General features: G+C 34.2%; 3 non-coding genes across 3 annotated transcripts; all 3 read right to left on the reverse strand.

The window, feature by feature from the left end:
- Nucleotides 1-5873: 5873 nt before the first annotated feature.
- On the reverse strand, nt 5874-5955 carry Trnal-aag (transfer RNA leucine (anticodon AAG)). The gene has a single exon. It is a non-coding gene; the product is annotated as a tRNA-Leu (tRNA).
- A 601-nt stretch (nt 5956-6556) lies between these two features.
- On the reverse strand, nt 6557-6638 carry Trnal-uag (transfer RNA leucine (anticodon UAG)). Its single transcript has one exon. It is a non-coding gene; the product is annotated as a tRNA-Leu (tRNA).
- A 10098-nt stretch (nt 6639-16736) lies between these two features.
- On the reverse strand, nt 16737-16818 carry Trnal-aag (transfer RNA leucine (anticodon AAG)). Its single transcript has one exon. It is a non-coding gene; the product is annotated as a tRNA-Leu (tRNA).
- Between the last annotated feature and the right edge of the window lie 188 nt (nt 16819-17006).

Genomic DNA, 17006 nt, shown 5'->3' on the forward strand with positions numbered 1-17006 from the left:
TATATTTTTCATAAAGAACTCCTAAAAATCTATTATACACTGTGAAATTGAGTATACAGATAAACATGAATAATTACTCCATATTCCAATCCGTATCCATGAAATCATATTCAGCAACACGCTATTGAACTTTGCATTTATTTGTTCAAAGGTATGAATTGTTAATTGATATCTTGCTCGCCCACAGCTGTTGATCTCTGAAATCAGTGGAATTGTTGCAAAATGGTTACATATAGTCTTTCTAAAAACGGTGTAACTGCAACTATTACTTTTGCATCCAAAATCATTATATCATTGTTTCTACGGGCTCGCGATCGCGTCCATCGGGTTAAAAAAACACGTTTGTATTTATAATTTATGATTTACTTTTGATCTCAACACAAGATTAGACATACCTCAAATTTTCGGTCGTAACTTCGACCTTCATCGGGAGACTGGCAACCCAAGTTTGGGATCAATGACTTTTTGGACACTTGACCCCAACCAGAGAGTAGTTATTCTTGAGAGGGCACTCACCTCATTTGCATGGCAAAATTACCCGTCTCCTCTGCAGCCAATTTGGTTTCGCTCCATCGAAATCAAGCTGGTCACGGAGGAGACTACTTTCCTTTGTGTTTGTTCATTTGTGTATGGAGAGCCCTTCTTGGAGTCCGTTTGGACTCAGGCTACGCTCTCAGCTAGAGTCCGACGCTGCATTGTACTAGAAACACCTTCTCTGTGAACTCGCTAGAGCAAGGAAAATAAAAACTGGTTTCATTACTATCTGTTTTTGAGCTTTTTTGCAGGTCTGAGACCATGGTGTTACCACAACTGTCTTTGCGTCATTAACATGTGCTGGAGTCTAGCACAGGTCAACCAAAGTCCCGGATTTTAATAAGACAATAATGATTGACACACACACCAGGAAGTTTCTCATCCAAAAGAATGAGAAAATTTAAATTCTCACCATTTTGGCCGTTTCTCATCAAAATGTCCGTTTTCTCATCCAAAACTTCCTTTAGTGTATTAAGTTAGCTTAGGCCTATTGATCCTAAATTTGCTGGTAGGGTAAAACTCGTTTTAGGGGGGTGTTTAAAAAAGTTGGCCACACATGCGTATAGGCCTACATTATCATACTTTGTCTTGAGTGCCCCTCCCCCCTCCCCGGTGAAATTTGAGACTCATTTGGTCACCGTCCTAAGCGTCCTTGCCCACACGAGTCGCCCAGGAGTAGGCCCTATACCCGGCATTATTAATTATTAGTGGTTAGCCTCCCTAAATACAGTCGCGTATCGTGTTGTCAATTATCGTTACTTGTGTCCATGGATATGACCCCATGTATAAGTAGTCTTCATAGAATTCACACAGTCTATGCCATGTCATTTACGGATACAAAGAGGATAATAATGTTGAGGGCGCCCACAAAATCTTACACCGTCTTACACAATGTTCCAAGGCAAAGTTCAGTTTAATATTTACTCATCGTAAAAATACAGACGTTTTATTATGTGATGATGTTGTCTGGATGGGTGGACAGTTGTCACACTGTGGAAAAACAACAACCGGGAATCCGCATTCATTTACAAATAGCATTAAATTAGTATCACATAGTGGCCTCCGTGCAGTGGAAAACCTTAATTCTTTCATCAAAAAGAAATGAAAATGACCAAAAAAACCGGATCCACCTGTACGCCTATAAAATGGGCACAGAAATTTGTCTCAAATATGAATGAATTTTAAGAAACATACGGGATATGATGAACCAATGACCTGACGCCATGATAGTAGGATCTATTAGTCGTTTTATATACAATGTATATACCGTGTTGTCATAATACCAATATTTGACATAATATATAACGAGTAATATTTAGTATTGTAAATATGCAGTTCATATGCACAAACGAACACTGATCTTTATGATATTCAGGTTGTTGTATATACATCTCATATAACATGTCATATAGGAGGTCATATGTGTTGACCTTCTCCTATTGTATATGTTCATCTGTGTATGGAGTGGATTAGCGCCATTAAAACTCCATCAGTATTTGGGCGTAGTTCAGTGAACTCACCAGATTGCTATTCCAAGTACTTTGATAAACACAGATAATATGTATTAATGGGTCGAGGCGATTGCATTGAAAAACTAATAAATTATTCATAACAGTTACGTAATCAATCGATAGTGCGGACACTTTTCATTTACAAACCACCAAAATTCGTAATCTTTTAGCGTTGGAAAAGAAACCACGTGAATAGAGTGTCATGGCCCTGCCCCAACACTTGGTCGTAGACTCTTGGTAGCTGGTATCGGCCCACACCACTCCACGCCATACATAAATTCTGCCAGTCACATTTCCCCAATATGAAATTTTTTTAAAGTAAAATTTTAATTTTACTTCATTAAAGTTTGGCGGAGGCGGGGTTCGAACTCACGGCGGCGGACTGCTTTGGATACACTATGAACCCAGCGCCTTAGACCACTCGACCACTTGTCTTCTTGGAATTCATTTGATATTTTGAAGATATATAATCGCAACTTCAACATAGGCCTACCACGTGACAAGTAAAGGCAGAAAACGTACCATATTTTGGAATTTTATTTGCCTAAAAACATTTATGTGTATTATTAGCGCTCAATTATTGTTAACTGCGTGTTTTATACAAAAATCCAATAATAAACATGATAACTGGGCGTCTGTACGGACAATACATTATATCGATTTTGACACGTGCTTGTGTCTCAGTACATTTCCATGGTCAGTAAAATACTATAGAGGAAAACCTACCATTTTCTTGTATACACGTTCGATGTTTTTATCAATTACATAAAAATCCATTTTAGACCCCAAATGTTTTTTCAGGAAATAAAAGATTAGATTACCATAAAAACGAAACAGTAATCTTTTGCCGGGTCTAATGTAATATTCACATAGGATTTTCAACGTTTTTTCTATCTTTATTTTTGCTCAATTAAAAAAATATTTTGGCGTATATAAAATTGACTCTAATCAGAGAAGATGTAAACCTGCTCTAATGTAGATGGCCTCCTTGACACCCCTTTCGAAATACTTAGGTTCCCGGTCGAGGATCTTAACTTGCTCCAAGTCAACTTGGTGCCCCGGGGATTCGATGTGGATACGTTTGTATTTAGTCCTTTTTCTTTTTAAAGCTAGGAAAATTTGATCAAAAGTAAACATAAATGATGTATTTAATGCTACCCTCTTATATTTCCAAAATGCCGTTTTGTTTATTATTATTGCTATGCATTATTGCTATATGCCTACCCATTTTGCAATAGGCCTGCACTTTAAGGGGGTACTACACCCATTGCATTTTTTTTGCATTTGTTTGCATTTTGTGAAGAAATGAGAAAAAGAAATTGGACAAAGTGGTATGCAAAATGAAGGGTCAAATCTTCTCGTTCAATTGGTGGCATCAGTATCAATGTCGCGTACATGCTTCTAATGGTATAAGCAAAAAAGTGGTACATCACTGATGTTTTAAATTCACTTCATTTTGGAAAGCTTACTATCAACGGATTTCGTTAAAATTTTGGATATGTGTTGCTAACACATTAGGGAAATAATGTTGATATGTAAAATGGGAATAAGTGGTCCCTGATTTCTTTTATGACTTCATGAACTTGGTGCTCCACAACTATCAATCAAAACGAACAGGTTAAAATGCTTCTATTTTCAATGTTGAGCTATATTTTGTATTTTGAACTTGCGACACTATGTCACTGAAACTTAATTAAGCCATAGGTAACAGGTTACCACAACCACACTACAGTAATGTTGAAAAAGATTGTATATTTTGTCACCTATACCACCATATTAGGTAGTTTTCCGTAAGCTTCATTTTTGTGATTTTGGTAACTATTTTATATTTATTTGCCCAATCCATCTCAACTAGGCAATCTAAATTGTACTCACCATTTACATCCCAAGGTATTTTAGTATATCCACCTCACACATTTCCATTATATATATATATCCAGTAACAGACAAAATATCAAAATTGATGCCTCATTATGACATGTATGATATCACAGACTACCACATGTATTCAAAATTGATGCTTGAATTTGACCTGAACCAATTGACCTATAACCTGACCTTTGATGACCTTATAGCCTTTTTAAATCTCTTTTCCTAACAACACATTATCATAGATACATACATGGGTAGTATGTGGAAGAGATTAGGCCTATTTAATTTATTCAGTGTTATAATCAGTGAGTACATTTCTATAGATAGTATAACAAAGGATTTAATGTATTCTATTCATGTATTCTACTTGGACATGTTCAATAGAATAAATTATAGTTTGTTATGAAACACACATCTCAGTTACCAGGATACAGTAAACAAAAAAATATATAGGGCTAAAATTTTTTTTTTTTGGTTCTACAAAGAACCCACCTGAAACCCAATGGGGTTCTTTGTAGAACCAAAAAAGGTTCTGTAGCCAAGAAAAAGGGTCTTTCTAGAACCTTAAGCTTGAAGAACCTTTAAGGAATCTTAAAGAAAGACCCCTCAAAGGGTTCTTAGTAGAACAGAAAAAAAAGGTTTTTTATCCAAGATTTTTAGTACCAAAATGGGTTAATACTACGTTTTACTTTTCTTAACTTTGTGATGAGTCCCTGAATGAATGAATTAGAATGTCCACAGGCCTACTTAAATCTTGAAGGTTTTTTATAGAACCTTTTAAGGTTCTTTTGAGAACCTTATTACTGCTTAGGGTTCTACATAGACATGATAGGACAAAAAAAGGTTCTAAGTAGCACCTTTTTTTCTGAGAGTGTACGAAATCATTTACGGGAGATATTCATCATTTTCCACCCCGGTATCCAAAGATTTATCGTCTGAATATCAATCGTGCATAGCACATTTACGTGTATCGATCCCGTGTATTCATTTCAGTGTCTCTGGTTGTATAATGTAATTATTAACCGGGCGATGTCGGTGTGCTCCAGGGCTCATAAATATTGCACAGCCCCTTAAAAACTGATATTTTTTGACATGTAATAGTCCTCGAAGTAAATCGAATGATATGTAGTATATGTAGCCGGGAGGAAAGGCCGACCGTCATTTGACAAATTTGACGTTTCGTATTGAAGATATACATTATTTCCAAAAAAGTCCTCAAATTTGTAGGTCATTGGGAGGAAAAATGCATTTCTGCAAAGTTTACATCGAGGACTGTTTTAATATTTAAAAATATTAAATTAATAATAATTCGCCATAAAATTTGTATTATATTGCAAATTTCAAAAAATATTAATTATTTGATATCAGAAGACAGTCCTTGTATTAAGAATGCAATTTGATGTGTCTGCTGTGCTCTCATGTCCCACAAAAATAATGTACAGACATCGCTATCCCATCCCTAAACTGCAATGTTGGTATTTTGAAAGCATGCAGTCATTGCTCAATATTATTATCAATGAGGTGGTACACAGTGTCATCGCCCCGATATCTTCATGGGGACATACGACTAAGGCTACTGACAATAGCCTGGTAATTTACCTCTCTGTGTGTGAGTGAGCATGTATATACGCCATGATGAAGTCAATGGTCATCTGTTTTTAGACTGTATCCACAAGTGAGTGCAGCTAGCCTGCGCTGCGCTATACAGGTTTATCGACGAAAAACCAGGTTTTTCTGTTCTATTGTGCGATATCTTTGCCATAAAAGAGTGGGTACTAACAGTATTAAATAATTACCGCGATTCACAATACGACGCGGTTCGCCGCCAGTCCCGAGAAAGAAAGAAAGAAAGAAAGAAAGAAAGAAAGAAAGAAAGAAAGAAAGAAAGAAAGAAAGAAAGAAAGAAAAGAAATTCTGGAATCTAGTGTAAGAAAAAATATGTAAGTATGAAAAATATGGCAGCGGTGGGATTCGAACCCACGCCATCGAAATGACTGGTGCCTTAAACCAGCGCCTTAGACCGCTCGGCCACGCTACCTTACACGATTATAATTAGTTCAGATGTAAATTTTGTTATCATTGTGAAATTGAGTATACAGAGGTTGCACTTGACTTAAATAATAAATAGCTTGCGATTTGCATATGCCGTGATCGTACGTCCGTGGCGCTATTTAGTTACTGGAAATTACTCTTTCAAGCTTTTAATACAAATAACTCCTTTTATTGTTTGATAAGGTATGTTTATAAAATGTCCTTGTTGCTTGTTTCACCTATTCCAGCTGTTTTAATGGCAGTATTAATCACCTACCCCTTGCAAATACAGACATATGATTTCGGATAAATAGCGCCATCTAGAGTTTGCATTTTGCACGTTAATTTTGAGCCGAACAACAACGATGGTGCCTGCGTTTTATTCAAAATCTCGCATTTTGACAAAACTGCAGCATCTAAAGTTTTGATTTTTGGAGGGTATGTTAGTTTAATAAAGTACATTACAATCGTGTAAAAAAACAGAATTTTGAAAAAAGATATATTAATTATTATTGAAAAATTTAAACAAGAACGTCAGGCTGAAAGGAAGTTTATATTTTACTCAATTGACGATTCTAAAATCAAATGTAAAAGACAGCATAAAAATATGGCAGCGGTGGGATTCGAACCCTCGCCATCGAAATGACTGGTGCCTAAAACCAGCGCCTTAGACCGCTCGGCCACGCTACCTTACACGATTATAATTAGTTCAGATGTAAATTTTGTTATCAACATAATACAGATGACCTTTTTGAACTAATTTTGAAATTTCCTCATATACATAAACAACCTGCAGTTCATTATTTTTAGAGAACTGTTAACATTTGTATACACTGTGAATTTGAGTATACAGATAGACAAGAATAATTACTCCATATTCCAATCCGTATCCATGAAATGATTGAAATCATATTCAGCAACACGCTATCGAACTTATTAGCAATTATTTTTTTCATATTTATTGTTAATTGATATATGAAGAGCTTATTTCCAAACCGTGTTAAGTCCACCCACCTTCAAAATTGAGATTTTGATGAAAATGGGTAGTGCGTAACTAGGGCTATCCAGCGATGTGCTTGTTTTTTCCCAAAATTAGTCAAGTTCCGAAATATTGACACACAAAGTATCGATTTTTTTCCAAAACGTGTTAAGTCCAATCCAGTTTTGTAGCAAACTGTGTTAAGTCCACGAACACTGCCCTTGTGGGCAGCCAGCTTGTAGGCAAGTAGCACGGCATAGGGCTTCCAATAGTTAATCGCCAAAGTTCTTGTTAGGTCCTGAGACTAGTATACATGAATTTGGTCTGCATAAAAAGTTGTTGTTGTTGTTTTTGTTTTATATTAGTAGGCTTAGTTTGTATGGGATTTCTGAAATATTTGATAGATACCTCCAGAAAGACATGAATAGGGTGGGAAGGGGAGAGGAGAGGCTGTGATGGTAGAATTAATGTTAGAGGATGGTGGTAGAGTTAGTTTTTGATATTATTATTTTGTATGATTATCAAAATGTGCTACTAAATTCAAGGTATAATTTTAAAGTTAAAGGTATAAAAAAATAAATTTTCTGTTGAAGTGTCTAAAAAGATTTGGTTTTGGCTCGCAATTTTTAAAATGGATAAAAACCATTTATGCTAATATAAATAGCTGCATTTCAATGAATGGATGGTTATCAAGATCATTTGAATTAAAAAGAGGTATTCGTCAAGGCTGTCCATTATCGGCCTTATTATTTATTATGGCGGCGGAATTTATGTCAATAAATATTAAAGATAATGTAGATATTAAGGGTGTCTCTTTCAAAGAGGAACCAGACCTACAAATTAAAATTGTTCAACTAGCAGATGATACCACTGTATTTGTAAATGATATGGATTCTGTTAAAAATGTTATGGAAGAAATTGAGAAGTTCAGTTTTCTTTCAGGAATAAGTATTAACAAACAAAAACTGAGGGAATGTGGCTGGGAATAAATAAACCCTCGAATTTAATTCCAGATTTTAAATGGACCGAAGGTCCAGTGAAATGTCTTGGTTTATATTTTGGGAAGGATAAGAAGATTACTGAGGACCTTAACTGGAAACCGAAATTGACCAAATTGCAAAAAACCTTAATTAGCTGGAAAGCGAGAAAACTAACATATTATGGTAAAATAACGATTATCAAAACGTTGGGTATCTCACAAATACTTTATAATGCCAGTAATCTAAATGTACCAGAGTATGTTGTTAAGAACGTAAACAAACAAATTTTTAATTTCCTTTGGGGTTCAGAAAGAGAAAAGGTTAAAAGAAAAACAATAACAGGTTATATGGAATATGGTGGTTTGAAGATGATAAACTTAGAGCATCAAATAGCTGCTTTAAAAATAAAATGGATTGCTAGAATTTTAGATGGAAATAACAATAACGCTATGGAAGAAAATATCACAACATTGGTTCAAAGAGCTTGGTGGCTTGTCTTTAATACTCGAGTTTAATTGTAATGCGAAAGACATAAAAGAAATCGTGTATGACAAAATGCCTCTGTTCTATAAAGAGGTTTTAAAAGCTTGGTATACACTGCAAAACAGACAAAGGAAAAACATTTCTGTAAACAATAATACTGTATTATGGGGCAATACAAATATAAGACATAAAAATAAAGTTCTTTTCTTTAAGGAATGGATTGATGCAGGTGTAATACGCATGAAAGACATTGTTATAAATAATAGGTTTTTAAATTTAAATGAACTATCTCAAGTTATCAAAAATCCACTGAACATGTTCTTATTTCACAAATTAATTCATGCGATTCCGGAAAACTGGAAAAAAGAGGTCAGGAGTAATTCTATGCCCTCCTGTAAAAAAAAATCGTTCACTATTTTTGAATTTCGGAATAAGCAATTTAAACATATATCCATTCTTGAAACGAAAGAAATTTATAGTATGTTAAATACTGATCTGGAGAAGCCTGTGTGTATTCAGTATTGGGAAAAACATGGTGTGTATGCAAGAGTGTGGGAAAAGGTATTTCAATTTAAAATTCGAAACAGAATTGAAAATAGATTGGGGCAATTCCAATTTAATGTGTTATACAATCTTATTCCATGTAAAAGGAATTTGTATTTATGGAAACTTAGTAATTCAGATACATGTGACTTTTGTAATAGTACAGATAATTTGGAACATTTCTTTATGTGTTCAAATAACAACGTATTCTGGATTAAATTTTCAAACTTTATTTGTCAAATGGAAAATTGCAACTTGTTTAAAATAAACCTGGAAAACATTTTATGTGGGTGGGATATTGAAAATAATGAAAAACATTTAGCTAATATTTTAATTGTTTTGGGGTGTTTTGCTATTTACAAATCTAGAATAATATACAATGATACTGGAAAATCTGTACCCATATTGATGTTATTTATTCAGGAAATAAAAAGAATTGATCAAATAATGTTGAATACAAAACGAAAACTGAGGATAAATATAGATAAAGAAAAATGGAATTATAGTAAAATATATTGGAATATTAAGTAATGATACTACATTTATAATAATGGTAAGAAGAAAGAAAAAGAGAAAGAAAGGATATAGAAAATTTCATAAATAAAGGCGTAAGCTAGACAATATATTTGTCAAAGATAAAAAATAAAAAAAAGGTATAAAAAAACTTCGGACTTAAAAACTTCGCATGCTTAGGACTGTCAATATGAGATTAGGGTGGCAGCATGGGGGGAGGGGAAAATATTTGTGATAATGTGATAAAACAAGTGGATATTTCAGGTCATCACTTATTGTCAGTGAAATGATGTTTATTCAATTCTGAGAAATGCAATTCAACTAAGTTTTGAATTTTGAACTATTTTAAACGTTGAATTTTGGTAAAAAATGGGCAGCATGCTCACGTCCCACGGGTACGTTAAAAAAGTTGTGTTTATTGTCCTTTTTCTTTTTATAGAACGGCACGGGAAAAAATTAATAAATGAATATATCAATAAAATAAAATAACTAATAAATAAATAAATTTGATCAAGACGTCAGGCTGAAAGGTAGTATTTTTTTCATATTTATTGTTAATTGATATATGAAGAGCTTATTTCCAAACCGTGTTAAGTCCACCCACCTTCAAAATTGAGATTTTGATGAAAATGGGTAGTGCGTAACTAGGGCTATCCAGCAATGTGCTTGTTTTTTCCCAAAATTAGTCAAGTTCCGAAATATTGACACACAAAGTATCGATTTTTTTCCAAAACGTGTTAAGTCCAATCCAGTTTTGTAGCAAACTGTGTTAAGTCCACGAACACTGCCCTTGTGGGCAGCCAGCTTGTAGGCAAGTAGCACGGCATAGGGCTTCCAATAGTTAATCGCCAAAGTTCTTGTTAGGTCCTGAGACTAGTATACATGAATTTGGTCTGCATAAAAAGTTGTTACCTAGCTGGGGGGTTTACACCCCCCAGCTAGGTATTGTAATCGTTCGGGTTCTTCCGCTGGAAACAAACCACTGTAATCTTCCCGTTTTCTTCCGCTGGCAACTAAGTGAAATTGCACATGTTTTTGTACTTTATGCACCAAACCCTCTATCTTTTTAACCAAATATCCCACAGAGTTGTGCGATATGTCAAACTTTTCCTCTGGTCATAAGGAACAAAAAGTCAGTGGTCACATCTCTGTAGGATCATTGGTTAATGAGATATAGTCACTTTTTTGTACTTTATGCACCAAACCCTCTATCTTTTTAACCAAATATCCCACAGAGTCGTGCGATATGTCAAACTTTTCCTCTGGTCATAAAGAACGAAAAAGTCAGTGGTCACATCGCTGTAGGATCATTGGTTAATGAGATATAGTCACTTTTTTGTACTTTGTGTACTTAACCCTCTATCTTTTTAACCAAATATCCCACAGAGTTGTGCGATATGTCAAACTTTTCCTCTGGTCATAAGGAACAAAAAAGTCAGTAGTCACATCTCTGTAGGATCATTGGTTAATGAGATATAGTCACTTTTTGTACTTTGTGTACTTAACCCTCTATCTTTTTATCCAAATATCCCACAGAGTTGTGCGATATGTCAAACTTTTCCTCTGGTCATAAGGAACAAAAAAGTCAGTAGTCACATCTCTGTAGGATCATTGGTTAATGAGATATAGTCACTTTTTGTACTTTGTGTACTTAACCCTCTATCTTTTTAACCAAATATCCCACAGAGTTGTGCGATATGTCAAACTTTTCCTCTGGTCATAAGGAACAAAAAAGTCAGTGGTCACATCTCTGTAGGATCATTGGTTAATGAGATATAGTCACTTTTTGTACTTTATGCACCTAACCCTCTATCTTTTTATCCAAATATCCCACAGAGTTGTGCGATATGTCAAACTTTTCCTCTGGTCATAAAGAACAAAAAAGTCAGTGGTCACATCTCTGTAGGATCATTGGTTAATGAGATATAGTGACTTTTTTGTACTTTGTGTACTTACCCTTCTATCTTTTTAACCAAATATCCCACAGAGTTGTGCGATATGTCAAACTTTTCCTCTGGTCATAAAGAACAAAAAGTCAGTGGTCACATCTCTGTAGGATCATTGGTTAATGAGATATAGTCACTTTTTGTACTTTGTGCACCAAACCCTCTTTTTTAACCAAATATCCCACAGAGTCGTGCGATATGTCAAATTTTTCCTCTGGTCATAAAGAACGAAAAAGTCAGTGGTCACATCTCTGTAGGATCATTGGTTAATGAGATATAGTGACTTTTTGTACTTTGTGTACTTAACCCTCTATCTTTTTATCCAAATATCCCACAGAGTCGTGCGATATGTCAAACTTTTCCTCTGGTCATAAAGAACGAAAAAGTCAGTGGTCACATCTCTGTAGGATCATTGGTTAATGAGATATAGTGACTTTTTGTACTTTGTGTACTTAACCCTCTATCTTTTTAACCAAATATCCCACAGAGTTGTGCGATATGTCAAACTTTTCCTCTGGTCATAAGGAACAAAAAGTCAGTGGTCACATCTCTGTAGGATCATTGGTTAATGAGATATAGTCACTTTTTGTACTTTATGCACCAAACCCTCTATCTTTTTATCCAAATATCCCACAGAGTCGTGCGATATGTCAAACTTTTCCTCTGGTCATAAAGAATAAAAAAGTCAGTGGTCACATCTCTGTAGGATCATTGGTTAATGAGATATAGTCACTTTTTTGTACTTTGTGTACTTAACCCTCTATCTTTTTAACCAAATATCCCACAGAGTTGTGCGATATGTCAAACTTTTCCTCTGGTCATAAAGAACAAAAAAGTTAGTGGTCACATCTCTGTAGGATCATTGGTAAATGAGATATAGTCAATTTTTTACTTTGTGTACTTAACAATCTATTTATTTAACCAAAATATCCCACAGAGTCGTGCGATATGTCAAACTTTTCCTCTTGTCTCTTATCTTGTAAACCTTAATAAGTTTTGCCTTGCCTTGCTTCGTAATCCTGTTTGGGCTGGACAAAAAAAATGTTCCACTTTTCCCCAGTTTCCCCTAGGTATTTCGTCTTTAAGCTTACTGATATACAGGGATTGAATACGAGTGTCACGGCCCTGGTTAGTGTGCATTCAAATCAGAGATCCCTGTTCAAGGCCATCTTACTTAGCCGTCGGAAATGATTGCAAATTACACATTTGTAATCATTTTGACCACAAAATATGATGTGAAAACACAGGTAAGCAATGAGAACAAGTCCTCAAACATTTGAAATTTGTAGCTTACTACAACCTGATGATGTACTCATCCCAGGCAAACCTTAGTTAACACATTTGCTAGTCAGCCAAATTCGCCGACAAAATGCATATTTACATAGAAATTTAAAACAACTGGCCGAAGAAGGAAACCTACATAAATATGTTTTCTATACTTCACTTGACCCAAATATATGATTTTTTATGGTGATAAGACAATCGCACAAGGAATTTTAGAGGGATTTTGATAGCAGTTCCAAAAAAAAAAAGCTGCTATCATAATGAGACTAAGATCTAGAAACACCCCCGAAATGCCGTTTTGGGGAATTTTGCTAGCTGAATCTTTTTTATGTTAGTCATTCTTTGACAAGATGTAACTTTGCTACGGAAAGTGCTATGAAAAAAAGGTTTTCAGTTTTGGCTTTGTTTACTCAAGACTAAGAGCTTTAATTTGATATATAAAATGATGCAGTTTGATGGCAAATTTGAATTCACCTAGCATACCTAATATACCATGTACATGTCAGATGTACGGTATATTGTATTGGCAAATATCCATAAAAGCGTTCATTATAAAATTATTTTGATAAATTGTCACATTTTATGACCTTCCCGGAGAAATGGTAGCCCAAAATGGGTTATATTTCATAATATGCAGACGAATGGTCAAATTAATAGAAAAATACCTGTGATAAATTTATCTGTACACATTGTCGCACTCCGAGTGACGTATAGTATATTTGCAACCCTGTGGTGGATTTGCGAACAATTTGTCGACATAATGATGTTCGCGGAGAAAAGGTGGCCCAAAATGTGTTATTTTTGGTAATATGCAGACGAATGGCCAAATTAATAGAAAAATAGCTGTGATAAATTTATCTGTACAAATTGTCACACTACGAGTGACATATGGTATATTTGCAACCCTACTGTGGATTTGCAATTGACCTGGGGAACATATTGGAACATTTTGCACGGGTCAGCTCAAAAGACATCATTCTGGGGCCAAATCTTAGAATTGCGTTATCTGGACATCTGTAAGAGGTACAGGGCTCAAACTCAGTGACAACTCATGACCAGGGGTGAATTATGGAACATCTTGCAGGGGTCTGGTCAAAGGTCATCTGGGTCAAATCTTAGAATTGCATTTTCTGGACATCTGTGAGGAGTACAGGACTCAAAACTCGGTGACAACAAACCTCATGACAGGGGAACATTTTTGGAACATTTTGCAGGGGTCAGATACCTCCACAACACCAACATGCCCCAGCTAGGTTTGTGGTCTATGACCACCATTTGCCTCTAGTTGTTGTTGTTTTTGTTTTATATTAGTAGGCTTAGTTTGTATGGGATTTCTGAAATATTTGATAGATACCTCCAGAAAGACATGAATAGGGTGGGAAGGGGGAGAGGGAGAGGCTGTGATGGTAGAATTAATGTTAGAGGATGGTGGTAGAGTTAGTTTTTGATATTATTATTTTGTATGATTATCAAAATGTGCTACTAAATTCAAGGTATAATTTTAAAGTTAAAGGTATCAAAAAAAAAATTTTCTGTTGAAGTGTCTAAAAAGATTTGGTTTTGGCTCGCAATTTTTAAAATGGATAAAAACCATTTATGCTAATATAAATAGCTGCATTTCAATGAATGGATGGTTATCAAGATCATTTGAATTAAAAAGAGGTATTCGTCAAGGCTGTCCATTATCGGCCTTATTATTTATTATGACGGCGGAATTTATGTCAATAAATATTAAAGATAATATAGATATTAAGGGTGTCTCTTTCAAAGAGGAACCAGACCTACAAATTAAAATTGTTCAACTAGCAGATGATACCACTGTATTTGTAAATGATATGGATTCTGTTAAAAATGTTATGGAAGAAATTGAGAAGTTCAGTTTTCTTTCAGGAATAAGTATTAAGAAACAAAAAACTGAGGGAATGTGGCTGGGAATAAATAAACCCTCGAATTTAATTCCAGATTTTAAATGGACCGAAGGTCCAGTGAAATGTTTTGGTTTATATTTTGGGAAGGATAAGAAGATTACTGAGGATCTTAACTGGAAACCGAAATTGACCAAATTGCAAAAAACCTTAATTAGCTGGAAAGCGAGAAAACTAACATATTATGGTAAAATAACGATTATCAAAACGTTGGGTATCTCACAAATACTTTATAATGCCAGTAATCTAAATGTACCAGAGTATGTTGTTAAGAACGTAAACAAACAAATTTTTAATTTCCTTTGGGGTTCAGAAAGAGAAAAGGTTAAAAGAAAAACAATAACAGGTTATATGGAATATGGTGGTTTGAAGATGATAAACTTAGAGCATCAAATAGCTGCTTTAAAAATAAAATGGATTGCTAGAATTTTAGATGGAAATAACAATAACGCTATGGAAGAAAATATCACAACATTGGTTCAAACAGCTTGGTGGCTTGTCTTTAATACTCGAGTTTAATTGTAATGCGAAAGACATAAAAGAAATCGTGTATGACAAAATGCCTCTGTTCTATAAAGAGGTTTTAAAAGCTTGGTATACACTGCAAAACAGACAAAGGAAAAACATTTCTGTAAACAATAATACTGTATTATGGGGCAATACAAATATAAGACATAAAAATAAAGTTCTTTTCTTTAAGGAATGGATTGATGCAGGTGTAATACGCATGAAAGACATTGTTATAAATAATAGGTTTTTAAATTTAAATGAACTATCTCAAGTTATCAAAAATCCACTGAACATGTTCTTATTTCACAAATTAATTCATGCGATTCCGGAAAACTGGAAAAAAGAGGCCAGCAGCAATTCTATGCCCTCCTGTAAAGAAAAATCGTTCACTATTTTTGAATTTCGAATAAGCAATTTAAACATATATCCATTCTTGAAACGAAAGAAATTTATAGTATGTTAAATACTGATCTGGAGAAGCCTGTGTGTATTCAGTATTGGGAAAAACATGGTGTGTATGCAAGAGTGTGGGAAAAGGTATTTCAATTTAAAATTCGAAACAGAATTGAAAATAGATTGGGGCAATTCCAATTTAATGTGTTATACAATCTTATTCCATGTAAAAGGAATTTGTATTTATGGAAACTTAGTAATTCAGATACATGTGACTTTTGTAATAGTACAGATAATTTGGAACATTTCTTTATGTGTTCAAATAACAACGTATTCTGGATTAAATTTTCAAACTTTATTTGTCAAATGGAAAATTGCAACTTGTTTAAAATAAACCTGGAAAACATTTTATGTGGGTGGGATATTGAAAATAATGAAAAACATTTAGCTAATATTTTAATTGTTTTGGGGTGTTTTGCTATTTACAAATCTAGAATAATATACAATGATACTGGAAAATCTGTACCCATATTGATGTTATTTATTCAGGAAATAAAAAGAATTGATCAAATAATGTTGAATACAAAACGAAAACTGAGGATAAATATAGATAAAGAAAAATGGAATTATAGTAAAATATATTGGAATATTAAGTAATGATACTACATTTATAATAATGGTAAGAAGAAAGAAAAAGAGAAAGAAAGGATATAGAAAATTTCATAAATAAAGGCGTAAGCTAGACAATATATTTGTCAAAGATAAAAAAAAAAAAAAAGGTATAAAAAAACTTCGGACTTAAAAACTTAGCATGCTTAGGACTGTCAATATGAGATTAGGGTGGCAGCATGGGGGGAGGGGAAAATATTTGTGATAATGTGATAAAACAAGTGGATATTTCAGGTCATCACTTATTGTCAGTGAAATGATGTTTATTCAATTCTGAGAAATGCAATTCAACTAAGTTTTGAATTTTGAACTATTTTAAACGTTGAATTTTGGTAAAAAATGGGCAGCATGCTCACGTCCCACGGGTACGTTAAAAAAGTTGTGTTTATTGTCCTTTTTCTTTTTATAGAACGGCACGGGAAAAAATTAATAAATGAATATATCAATAAAATAAAATAACTAATAAATAAATAAATTTGATCAAGACGTCAGGCTGAAAGGTAGTTTATTTTTTATTAAAATAACTATTCTGGATTCAAATGTAAGAAAAAATATGAAAAATGTGGCAGCGGTGGGATTCGAACCCACGCCATCGAAATGACTGGTGCCTTAAACCAGCGCCTTAGACCGCTCGGCCACGCTACCTGTTGTTATGACTTGTAGTTCCGATATAAATTTTGTTATCATTGTTAAATTGAGTATACAGAGATTGCACTTGCCTTCAATAATAAATAGCTTGCGATTTGCATATGCCGTGATCGTACGTCCGTGGCGCTATTTAGTTACTGGAAATTACTCTTTCAAGCTTTTAATACAAATAACTCCTTTTATTG

This window comes from Amphiura filiformis, chromosome 13 (genome assembly GCF_039555335.1).
Source record: "Amphiura filiformis chromosome 13, Afil_fr2py, whole genome shotgun sequence".
NCBI classification, from domain to species: Eukaryota; Metazoa; Echinodermata; class Ophiuroidea; order Amphilepidida; family Amphiuridae; genus Amphiura; species Amphiura filiformis.